Genomic DNA, 12421 nt, shown 5'->3' with positions numbered 1-12421 from the left:
TCCCAATGGTCTAATCATGAGAGCCTTGGATGTGGACATGTCTTCACAGCCTTAGCCATGATTTACTATTTAGAAAGTACCAAGACAGTACCTCTGCCAATTCCTTGCCAGTCTCTATAACCATGGGACCAATACTGAAGAGACCAGAGCTCTTGAGACTTCCTCCAGACCCACAACAACTTGAATAAAAGGAGCTTTGTTCCCAAAGAACATACTGACCACAATATCACTATAAGAAAAGCTATTACTATCATTCTCCCACTATTTCTGAACATTATGTAAATGTTTCTCTTTTCTCTCCCCTTTTTGATAAAAGAACAAGAACAAAATTAGCAACTGTGAACTATTCTATGGAAAATTACAATGTCATAAATATTACCATGTCATTTGATAATCTCACTACAAGTCAATGTTTTCCAGAGAGGATTCCCCAAACCCTTGACACCTTTATAGAGGTTATGTGGAAATCTTTTTAAACTTCACAAAATCTTGAATAACCCTTACCTCAACATCCAGATTAAAGAAAATATACAATATGAGAATGGACTCTTCTACCTTAAAAATGAATTCAGCTGCAACCAATTTACTAAAGAAACCTTGGCTGAAAAAGAAGTACCATAGGAAGTCACATCTGTGACCTGTCATTCAATACATCACTTTATAATAAATCACTTTTATTAATAATCCCTAGGCTTTGCATCAAAAATCTCAATATGCTGCCCTAGCCGGTGTGGCTCAGTTGATTTGGTGTCATCCCGTACACCAAAAGGTGGTGGGTTCGATTCCCAGTCAAAATATATACCCAGGTTTTGGGGTCCATCCCTGGTTGGGGTGCTTTCGGGAGGCAACCAATTGGTGTGTGTCTCTCTCTTTTGCTTCCTCTCTAAAATCAATTTTAAAAAATCTTGATACACTAATATACTAACATAAGATTTAAGTAATAAAAAATTATTTAAACAATTTTGCTTCTGAATTAACTAATAATTAAAGACTACAAAAACATGTTAATATACAAGTTTATACTGTCTCACTGATCCTTTACCAACAGTAACAAGTCCCTTCTACCACCCAAATAATGTGACTGTAGATTCGCTTACAGAAGTCCCACCCTTCAAATTCTCTATTGCTTCCTAATAGTTAAGTGCTGTTCAATAATGTAAAAGGTACCCAGAGATTAAAATTTATAAAAGCAATCAATGAAAAATAAATAAGTAACCACTAAATTTCCACTAAGCCTCTCATTTGCTTATGTCCTTTTGTTAAACCTTTATCGCACTCTGGCCAATGTGGCTCAGCTGGTTGGGGGCCATCTATGCCCAGAAAGGTTTCAGTTCAATTCTAGGTCAGGGCACATGCCTGGAGTTGCGGACTCTAACCCCGATAGGGGGTGTGCAGGAGGCAGCTGATCAATGTTTCACTCTCACATTAATGCTTCTCTCTCTCTCTCTCTCTCTCTCTCTCTCTCTCTCTCTCTCTCTCTCTCTCTCTCTCTCTCTCTCTCCCTTTCTCTCCCTCCCTCTCCTTTCCTCTCTCTGAAAATTAAAAAAACTAACAAACAAAAAAACCTTTATCCCATGTGTTCATTTGAACCCCACCCACATTCCTTCCCCACTCCAATCAAACATTTTAGTTAAGCCCTAGCCAGTTTGGCTCAATGGATAGAGCATTGTCTGAAGGATGGTGGGTTCCATTCCCATCAAGGGCACATGCCTGGGCTGCGGCTCAATCCCCAGTGGGGGCATGCGGGAGGCAGCCAATCAATGATTCTCTCTCATCATTGATGTTTCTCTCTCTTCCTCTCCTTACCTCTCTGAGATCAATAAAAAAATATATATATATACATATATTCATATATATTATATATATATTTATATATCTATATATATGTATATGTATATATAGATATAGATATAATTTTTTTTTAAAGAACTTTAGTTAGAACTCTGCACTAGGGTCCTGGCCAGTGTGGCTCAGTTGGTTGGGCATCCTCCAGTGCACCAAAAGGTTGCCATTTTGATTCCTGGTTCGATTCCAGGTCAGGAAACATGCCAGGATTGTGGGCTCGATCCCCGATAGGGGGCATGCAGGAAGCAGCTGATGGCTTACATAGATGTTTCTCTCTCTAAAAACCAATTTTAAAAATCTTTTTAAAAAACTCTGCACTAGGAAGTTCCAACAAAGATGCTTGGTGAGACCTACTGGCCCTCATTCACCAAAAGATATGCATATATATGGGGTCCCCCCAAAAATGTATACACACTTTAACAGCTGATAGCTCAATTAATGTTTCTTTCTTTTCAGATTTAACCCATTGGAATTAATAATGGTATTCAAAGAGTATATGCCCTATATTTTAACTCTTCAGGGCACATAAACTGAAACTGATGAGCTATATATAAAGAAAATTTTTCTAGGAAAGGAAAAATATCTAGAAACTTCTGTGGGTCTCTGATTAGAATAGCCAACACACCACCTTCTCTAAGGCCTTCCCCCACTCTTAGGAATCTTCCAACTAACTAGGTTGCACTTTGGACCCCAAACCCATGGCTATACTAAATGAACCAATGATGGAGAACTGGACCAAGCTAAACTAATCAAATTTTCCCTCAAAGGAACCTGAAATGTGGACACAATTTAAACCAGTGGCACAAGAGCCTGAGTTCATTTGTGGCTCTAGAAAGTAAGTGGAATTTTCTTTCATGTGTTTGTAAAGCATAAAAGACCAGACTGTGGAAAGACAACTGAAACAGGATGACAAGAGACAAGAGAGGACACTGACTAGCCAAAGGGGAGAAAAGTGCTAGCTGGACAACCTTGCTCCTGAATGCTTCCGTTTCTAGATTGTGTCCTTCATGAAGCCAACTGCTCTTGGGTTCTTTAAGATACTTCCTTACCCCTGCCCCCAAAGCATTCCTCTTCCTGTTTCATGCCATCAAAAAAATCATTATGACAGTTTAAGACATAAATTTATACCAGGATCAATGCAGAAAGGGTATTATTATTCTTATGGTTCATAAAGGATCTGAGCAGTACTAGAGAAGTTTACTCACTGTCTATAACCTCAGGAGAAATAATAGGACAAAAATAACCAAAACAAAATAACCAAAGCAAAAACCATCTGTTTACATAAACCCACCTCAGCTTTGTATTCCCTTCAACACTCACCTGTTCAAAAGTTCTGCTGGTTCACAGCAGGTGGTTTGCGCAGACTTTGTTCGGGCCCTTTTAACACTGTAAATAATAAAAGTATTACAGTAAATCACCTAGCAATCTCTTAAGAAACTTCAAAAAGATAATTTATTATGAATGTTTCTAGGAAATGAATTCCAAACCTGGTTAAAATATTAAAATCATATGGTGTGCTCATAAATGAGATTCTCTTTCCTGACAGATATAGTCTCTCTCACTACTTCTGGATTGGAACTGAAAAATACGTTTTAGTCCTCACCTGAGGATATGCTTTTTTCATTGATTCTAGAGAGGAAGAGTTAGGGAAAGAGATGTGAAAGAGAAACATCAATTGGTTGCCCACCCCCAGGTACCCGGACCAGGAATCCAACCCACAACGTGGATATGTGCCCTGACCAGGAATCAAACCCAAGACACTTCAGGGAACTGGTCGACACTCTAACCGCTAAGCAAACTGGCTAAGGAGAAAAATACATATAGAACTTTTTAACAAAAGTTCTGATTCTGATGAAGATAACACATGCACACCACTATAAGGTTTCAGGAGAGTGATTATTTAGAATTTTCATTCAAAACCACATTGTGCCCTGACTAGGTGGCTCAGGTGGTCAGAGTGACATCCTATACACCAAAAGGTTATGGGTCTGATTCCAGGTCAGGGCACATACCTATGTTTTGGGTTCAATCCCCGGTCTAGGAGTATACAGGAAGCGATGATGTTTTGCTCTCTCTTTCTCTAGCTCTCTCTCTTCCTCTCTCTCTCTAAAATCAATAAACATATCCTTGAATGAGGATTAAAAACAAAAAAACAAGGATCACTGCTCATATTTGGTATTAACTTTTTAAACATATCTGATAAAAAAACAACAGCCAGCAACAAAGCAATATAATATGTACCCTATGCAAATAATCAGTGAGTCCTAAGAAGTATACCACTGCCAAAATGACCAAGGAGCAAAGCTCCAGGTATGCTTTCAGTTATAAAATCACAACCTCCTTTTAATGCTCTGTTGAGACAGTATCTTAAAAATCCACCAGATGGTGATATTTCAAGTGACAAGGAGTGGACTGAACCACAATAGTTTCTCAGCTAACATCAAATGATGTTTTGGACACTGCTCCTGAAGAGTCAAAAACAATAATTAAGTCGACAATTTTACTAACAAAAAGAAAGCAATTTGAGAAAGCCACTTCCACCTTTAATTTTGCAAGAAAAAGTAGCTGTGTTCTAATGTCCAAAAGGCCATCCAACTTTGCCCAATGCACTCTACTTTTTATAAAAGCAGGCAGAAGAAGAGGGGAGAACTAGATAATAAAACAAACTTTCCTCTGGGCTCAAGAGAACAAGCTCTAGAATATCTTCTTTTATAAATTAAGTTCAAGTTCAGTGAAACTCCATAATTAATATAAAATTGTGGTCCTCACTTAATTTCTTCAAGTAGGGAAGCATGTAATACTTTGAAAATATTTTTATAAAATTAATCTTGGCCATTTAAGTGAATTCCCTTTTGTTTTTCAAACCTCTCCCCTCTTCTCCCTCAACCTCCCACAAAATTATGGGCAATTCAGCAAAGGTATCATTTTGTATTCCTGCATAATTAATCTAGCATATTTTTCAGTCATCTAGAGAGCATAAAAAATAAAAAACAAATGCTAATCTGGACAAAAAATATTAAAATTCTAAATACAAATAAGCTTGCCTATGGATTAAAAAATCTACTGATATTTTTAAAGCTATGTACTTCTTGCCCTGGCTGGGTGGCTCAGCTAGTTAGAGCAACATCCCATACATGAAAAGGTTTTGGATTCAATTCCCAGTTGGAGCACATATCTAGGTTTCGAGTTTGATCCCTGGTGGGGTACATGCAGAAACAACCAATCAATGTTTCTTTCTAACATCGATGTTTCTCTCTCTCCCTCTCCCTTCCTCTCTTGCTAAAAAAAATCAAAATAAAAAAAAAAATCAATAAAAACATATCCTCTGGTGAGGATAAAAAAAAAAATCCGTTAAAGATATGTACTTCTTCAGGGCATTAAACATGAATGTAAATCCTAGGATATTATCATCATAAAATCCAAGTGGGGGTCAAGAGGGAGAACAAAAGCTTGAATTCAAAGTTTTACAACAATGACCAAATAATGCTAGGCAATTTAAATTGCTAAAGAAAAATGGACATTTAACCTGCTTCTAAAATACCTGGATTAACACCAACATAGGCTGTAGTAGATTCAATCTCATGAGACTGGTCCCACTATAATCTATAAGAAACAGAACAAAACAAAGTACTGAAAATTTACTCAGCTGGGGCTAATGGAAAACTGCAAATGAAGTCAGTCTTTGAAAATGGTACAAATCAAAGATCCTTTAGGAGGGAAGGGACAGTAATAATCTTTTCACCCAAAAAGGTTCTCCTAGATAGTAATTGCTATCAATATTCCAGTGTGAAGGTCAACAAAAAGAGGACATATGGAGTATTAAAATGCAAAGTCATGAGAACAAATGAACTGGTATGACATCAAAGACATTATAATTTGGAAATGTCACTTCAAAATTCAATGAAGAAAAAGGAGAAAGATAATTGATTCACTTAAAACACTACCTAACAAAAAAAGAAAAAGAAAACACTACCATTGTCACTATCATCACTATGTCTCCTTTGAGCCAAGGAGCTGCACTCACATCCTGAAGTTGTAATTCTTATCTTCTCATGATTTTCAGGCAAGCCTAGGACAAATTATCTTTCATATATGCAACTCACAAGCAAAAGCATTTCAAAACCAAAATATTAAATTCCTAAGGTGAATTAAAGTAAAAGAGGACAGCCTAGCTGGTGTGGCTCAGGGTTGAGCGTCGACTTATGAACCAGTCAGAGCACATGCCCAGGTTGAGTTACATTGCGGGCTTGATCCCCAGTGGAGGGCATGCAGCAGGCAGCCAATCAATGATGTTTCTATCTCTCCCTCTCCCTCTCCCTTCTCTCTGAAATCAATAAAAATATTTTTTTAAACAAAAGAGGACATTTATGAAAGCTCAGTAATAAGAATATGGAGATAAGCTAGAAGGAAATCAGAAAAATTTTCCAATGAAAATCGAAGACCTATTCTAAAAGGTAAAAGTGGAGGAATAAAAAACTCAGCATATAAAGTTCTGCACATGTAAAATGCTATAAAATATATACAAACAAATTAGTGGAAGAGTCCCTGAGTAATTTTAAACTAGGCTAGACAACACAGAAATAATTAAGAATTCTTTGCTAACCATATTAAGGACAACATGCGTTAATACAGATTTCACCTTTCTTTTAGGTCATATCCCATATCTTTCCTCAGTTTATCTGTATCTAAACTTCAAAGAACATTATATCTCTACATTTTCAAATATTCTGAATTATCCCAAAGATCCCCTTCTTAAAAAGCAATTCCTTTCGAAAAATCACTTCAGGTAATTTATCATCAACCTTCTTTAAAAACTTACTTTTGCCCTGACTGGTTTGGCCCAGTGGATTGAGCGTCGGCCTGCGGACTCAAGGGTCCCAGGTTCGATTCCGGTCAAGGGCATGTGCCTTGGTTGCGGGCATATCCCCAGTGGGGGGTGTGCAGGAGGCAGCTGATCGATGTTTCTCTCTCATCGATGTTTCTAACTCTCTATCCCTCTCCCTTCATCTCTGTAGAAAATCAATAAAATATATTTTTTTTAAAAAACTTACTTTTGAGAAAGATATTTCATGACAACTTCCTGAAATATGTTCTGTGAGCATCCTGAATTTTTCTAAATGGGGTAGGAGAGGAAGGGGTTTGAGCACAGGCGCCCACATTTCCAGAATCTGATTTCCCTTTCCAAGAGTCAGAGATGTGGAAAAAGAGTCCAGGACAGTGAATAACTCCTCTCATCTGTGCACACACTTCCTACTAGCCCATCTCTCACTTGCACCTCCCTGGCTAGACTACCCTCCATTTTCCCCAGCCACCAGGATCTATCGGCTCCCTTCAGTTTCTGCCTCGGGGTGTTTGCCTGGCTTCCCTAGCCTGGAGCACTCCTCCTCCACATAGCTACAGGAGTAGCTCCTCTCCCTGTGTCAGGTCTTTTCTCAAATATTAGCTTTTCCATGAGGCCTTCCCAGGGCACTCAAAATTAATCCCTCCCCAATTCTTTATTATCCTATTTCACTGTCTCATTTTTTTCCCACATCATTTACCACTGCACTATATATTTTACCTAAGTATTTATCTGTCTAGAAATGAGCTCCTAGAAGATAGGAATTTGGGGTCTGTTTTGCTCCCAGCACCCAACAGTTGTAACAAGGTCTCAATATTTGTCAAATAAATGAATGCATGAATGAATGAATGAATGAATGAAGACACATGATCCTTACTCCCTCCTCATTCTCAAAATTGTAAAATGCTTTGTCAAGTATAGAAAAGCTGTGAAGCCCTTTCTTTTCTTGTGAATCACTACCAACATCAGTGTATTCCTCGGTGTTAAATGTCAAAGGAAGAAGGGTTATGTGACATTTTCCCAGATACAGGCCACTTGAAAATTTTTTCCTAGTGTCCTCTACTGATGTCAACATCTGATGTAACAGGAAAGCACACATTCCAGTTTGAGTACTCGAAAAGGTGCTCCTCTAACTACTATAATACATAAAAACACCAATGAATGACAAAACACATTTACATTCTAACCAAAATGGACAGACTCTGTAAGGCCAGAGCTGCAAATATTAGAAGAATGAATTAATGTATAGAAACAATGACAAGAAAATTCTTTTTTAATCTGAAAGTCTAAAAAGGCAATACTACATAAGAATATATATTCCCCGCACGCAACACTGGCAATCAAAACTGCCTATAATCCAAGGTATGTAATACCGGATCAGAAGCTGATTACAGGTCCTGGCCCCTTCCTCAATTTCTTGCAGGTTACACTGGGGTACTTACCTTTCTAACAGAGACACTAGGAGTGCTTAAGTGCTTTGACTTTCAGAAAAAGAAGAATGTAAAATTAAAACAACAACAACAACAACACAGTGGTAGGTAAATGCAAAGCAACGTTACAGCTTCCCAAACACCAGTCATACAACCTGCTTCTTTCGTACTCACCCCTCCCCACCCCCGTCCCCTGGTCGCTCCACTTGTTTCAGCCACCAAACTGAAGCATTCAAACGCCTGGTGGGAAACTGCTGACACTTAAAGGCTAAGGCCCATTTTCGCCTGAAGTAACGTTCGGACCCCAAGCCACCAAGGACTCTCCTTTCCCAGCCTCTGTCCCAGGTTCCGACCATGGCTCCACTTGGCCTCGGGCCTGGTCCAGACCCCGTCCTCTCTCCACGGAATGAGCCTCCCAGCGCAGACGCTCAGTGAGCACGACAAGGGCGCACCTCCCAGAGGCCAGGTGTGGGGCGGGGGGCCGGCCGGAGCAGCTGTCTCGCTGCAGCAGCTGTTGCCCTGGGCACCCCGAGGCCGGGCGGGGGGCTGGCCCCGAGGAGCAGGTAGCGGATGGCGAGCCCTCTGGCCCGGAGAGAGCCGACCTGACACTGCCCATCCCATCACCCTTCCTCGGCTCCCACGGCGATGCCAACGGGCCCCGGGGGAGGGGGCTCCCCGGCTCCGAGGACAAGACGCGCCCGGGGCCGGCGTGCCCCCCGCCGGGGAGGAAGCTCCCTCCGGCCCCGCGCCTGACCTGTCCCCTAGCCTGACGCCCGAGCCAGCCGCGGCCGCTGCCAGGGCGGCCTATGGCTATCCATGCGGCTGGACCAGGGCTGCCGGAGTGGCGGGGACGCGAGCGCGGGCGGAGGGCCCGGACGGCCCGGAGGAACAGCGGAGACGGGGCGCGGAGCGGTGCCGGGCAGGGGAGCGAGACGGAGTCGCTGGTTACCTGCGGTCCGGGACAGGGAGTCTCTCAGAACCCAAGTCAGTCCTCAGCCTCAACAACACAAGATGGCCGACACGTCGCCACGCACGTCACGTGACAGCGCGCTCGCTCCGCCCCGCCCCCTGCTCCGCCCCGCCCAGCCCCGCCCCGCCTTAACTCCCTCCCGGCTCCTCCAGCCTCCCACGACATCTTCCTTTCCGCGGCCTCCCGCCCCTCTTCCCGGACACGCTGCCGCCCGAGCCCCGGATGTCGGGCCGGAGGGGGCGGGGCGGAGCGGCGGCAGGGCGCAGGCGCCGGCGGTCCCGGCGCGGCTTCCGCCTGCCCTTGAGGTGAGAGGAGGTGGTGTCCAGAGGTGGACCCGGGCCGGGTGCCCTGTGACTCAACGTCCTGCGCGCCCAGTCCTGAGCGCGTTCGCAGTTCAGAAAGCTCCGCATCCTGTACGAGCTGATGTTCCAACTAGAACTTTTCCACAGGTTTTCGTCCAGCCTTTTTCTGACCGCTTCCCGTCCTAGAGAAAGTGGGGAAGCGGCAAAAGCTGAAATTCAGCCCTGGCCGGTTTTGCTCAGTGGGTAGAGCGTTGACCTACGGAATCAAGGGTCCCGGTTCGACTCGTTGTGGGCTCGGTCCCCAGTGCGGGGCATGTAGGAGGCAGCCGACCAATGATTCATCATTGATGTTTCTATCTTTCCCTCTCCCTTCCTCTCTGAAATCAATAAAAATGTTTTTTAAAAAAGCTGAAATTCAAAGCAGCGTCTCCACTTACTAACGGTCCTGGTAGAACCGGGAATTCAGTCTGGAGTCTCGGAGTGTGACAGCGGGCAAGGACTTCAGAGCCCCCACCCCTCCTACGGTATTGGAGCTAAAGCCCTTTTGCCCCCAAATCTTCCGTTTGGGGTTTGGCAGGTAACATGCAGGACGCCCAGCAATATGGGGGACATGCACTAAAAAGGTATGTGTTGTTTTTCTGAAATTCAAATGTTGGTTGGCTAAATCTGGCTACTCTACCCTTCTCGGGTCATTCCATTCTTTCCTTATGGCTCCAACCTCTCCCTCTGAAACGGGATTCTTCCCATCAGGGATTATTATTATTTTTTAATCCTCGCCTGAGGATATGTTTATTGATTTTTTTTTCTTTTTTAACAAAGAGGAAGGGAGAGAGAGAAACATGGGTTGGTTGCACCCTCTTAAGCTCCCCCACCGGGACCAAACCACAGGGTATGTGCCAGGAACCCATGACTTTTCCGTGTTTGGAAGGAACAACCCTCCAACCAAGGGAGCCACACCAGCCCGGGCTGCCAGCTCTTAAAAATACTCAAATGTTCTTCCATCTTAAAAGTGAATGTTCACACTCCAATTCCTCTTCCAACCACCTCCTACCTCTGTGTTCCCTTTCAAAGCCAACTACACACACACACAAAAAGTTAAAAGCACTTTCTCAACTCCCATACCTGGCAAGCCATCATGAACACGTCATCGTGGCTTCTGTCCTGACACGTCCACCTATTGCCTCTAAGGACTGCCTGGCTCAGGATGACTGATGGCAGAGCTTGTGTTTCTAGCCCAGGGGTGGGCAAACTTTTTGACTCGAGGGCCACAATGGGTTCTTAAACTCGACCGGAGGGCCGGAACAAAAGCATGGATGGAGTGTTTGTGTGAACTAATATAAATTCAAAGTAAACATCCTATCTAATAAAAGAGAAACATGGTAATTAGCGTACGACCGCTACCCTTCCCATTGGCTAATCAGGGCGATATGCAAATTAACTGCCAGCCAAGATGGCGGCCGGCAGCCAGGCAGCTTGAAGCGAACATGAGGCTTGCTTGCTTCAGTGACGGAGGACTCCAACGTTCCCCGCCTGCCTTGCCAGCCTCTGAGCCTGCAGTTTGAAACATTGTAACAAATATAGAAGCTAAACAAAACCCCAGAAACCTGCTTTCAGCCAGCCAGGATCTCAGAGCTGGAGTTATACATTGTTTCGATTATAGAACCCAAACAAACCAGATACCTGCTTTCAGCAGCGGAGGCCTAAGAGCTGGAGCCAAGCCTCAGAGCTAAAGCTGTCCCAGAATAAAAAAAAGAAAAAAAGGAGCGGTTGGGAGCTTCCGTCACCCGCCAACCTGAAAACAGCCCTCAGCCCCTCACCCAGACTGGCCAGGCACCCCAGTGGGGACCCCCACCCTGAAGGGTGTGTGACCAGCTGCAAACAGCCATCATCCCCTCACCCAGGCTGGCCAGGCACCCCAGTGAGGACCCCCACCCTGATCCAGGACACCCTTCAGGGCAAACCAGCCGGCCCCCACACGTGCACCAGGCCTCTATCCTATATAGTAAAAGGGTAATATGCCCCCCAGCACCAGGATCAGTGGAGCCGGGAGGCCTTCCGGTACCGGGATCAGCATGACAGGGGGCAGTGCCCAAACCCCCTGATTGCCCTGCGGCTCTGTGTGTGACAGGGGGTGGGGCCACAACCTCCCTATCGGCCCTGCTCTGTTCGAGACAGGGGAAGGCGCTCCAACCCCTGATCAGCCCTGCTCTGTGCCTGATGGGGGGAGCTCCCAAACCCCCTGATCACCCTGGCTCTGTGTGTGACAGGGTGCGGCACCCCAACCCCCTGATCGGCCCTGCTCTGTGGGTGATAGAGGGCGACACCCCAACCGCCCCCCACGGGCCCTGCTCTGTGTGTGACGGGGTAGAGCCATAACCTCCCCATCGGCCCTGCCCTGAGTGTGACAGGGGGGAGCTCCCCAACCCCCTGATCGGCCCTGCTCTGTGCGTGACAGGGAGCTCCCCAACCTCCTGATGGGCCCTGCTCTGTGCGTGACAGGGGGGAGCTCCCCAACCCCCTGATTGACCCTGCTCTGTGCGTGACAGGGGGTGGCGCCGCAACCTCCCCATCGATCCTGCCTTGAGTGTGACAGGGGGCGGTGCCCCAACCCCCCAATCGGCCCTACCCTGAGCATGACTGAGGGTGGCATCGCAACCTCCTGATCCGCCCTGCTCTGTGCATGACAGGGGCGGCGCCCCAACTCCCCAATAAGCCCTGCTCTGAGCCCGACCAGGGGCTGCACCTAGGGATTGGGCCTGCCCTCTGCCACCCGGGAGCAGGCCTAAGCCAGCATGTCGTTATCTCCCGAGGGGTCCCAGGCTGCAAGAGGGCACAGGCCGGGCTGAGGGACCCCCCCCCCCCTTCCCCCGAGTGCACAAATTTTTGTGCACCGGGCCTCTAGTCATTACATAAAAGGGTACGGTCTTTTTTTTTTAGTTTTATTCATTTCAAACAAGCTGGATCCGGCCCGAGGGCCGTAGTTTGCCCACGGTTGTTAACCTGTGCCTGTAATTGCATTGCATACAGTAAGATT

At 45.1% G+C, this 12421-nt stretch overlaps 1 protein-coding gene across 12 annotated transcripts in view; it reads right to left on the bottom strand.

Annotated features, from left to right (window-relative positions):
• Window positions 1-9179, bottom strand: part of GIGYF2 (GRB10 interacting GYF protein 2) — a 134961-nt gene extending 125782 nt beyond the window's left edge. For 6 of the 12 annotated variants that reach the window (XR_004969477.1, XM_036320213.1, XM_036320205.1 and 3 more), the window contains exons 1-3: window positions 9065-9179; window positions 5387-5448; window positions 3166-3231 (exon numbers count right to left, since the gene is read on the bottom strand). The gene's annotated coding sequence lies outside the window, so the exon portion shown is untranslated. Of the gene's footprint in view, window positions 1-3165; window positions 3232-3857; window positions 3952-5386; window positions 5449-5818; window positions 6687-6896; window positions 8063-8127; window positions 8164-9064 lie in introns of those variants that run through there. The other 6 variants (XM_036320210.1, XM_036320211.1, XM_036320207.1 and 3 more) reach the window with 6 other exon arrangements.
• Window positions 9180-12421: the final 3242 nt, after the last annotated feature.

The sequence above is a fragment of the Myotis myotis genome, unplaced genomic scaffold (genome assembly GCF_014108235.1).
Source record: "Myotis myotis isolate mMyoMyo1 unplaced genomic scaffold, mMyoMyo1.p scaffold_m19_p_8, whole genome shotgun sequence".
NCBI lineage: Eukaryota > Metazoa > Chordata > Mammalia > Chiroptera > Vespertilionidae > Myotis > Myotis myotis.
Note: the sequence above shows the minus strand (reverse complement) of the source record. Positions and strands in the feature narration are given on the sequence as shown.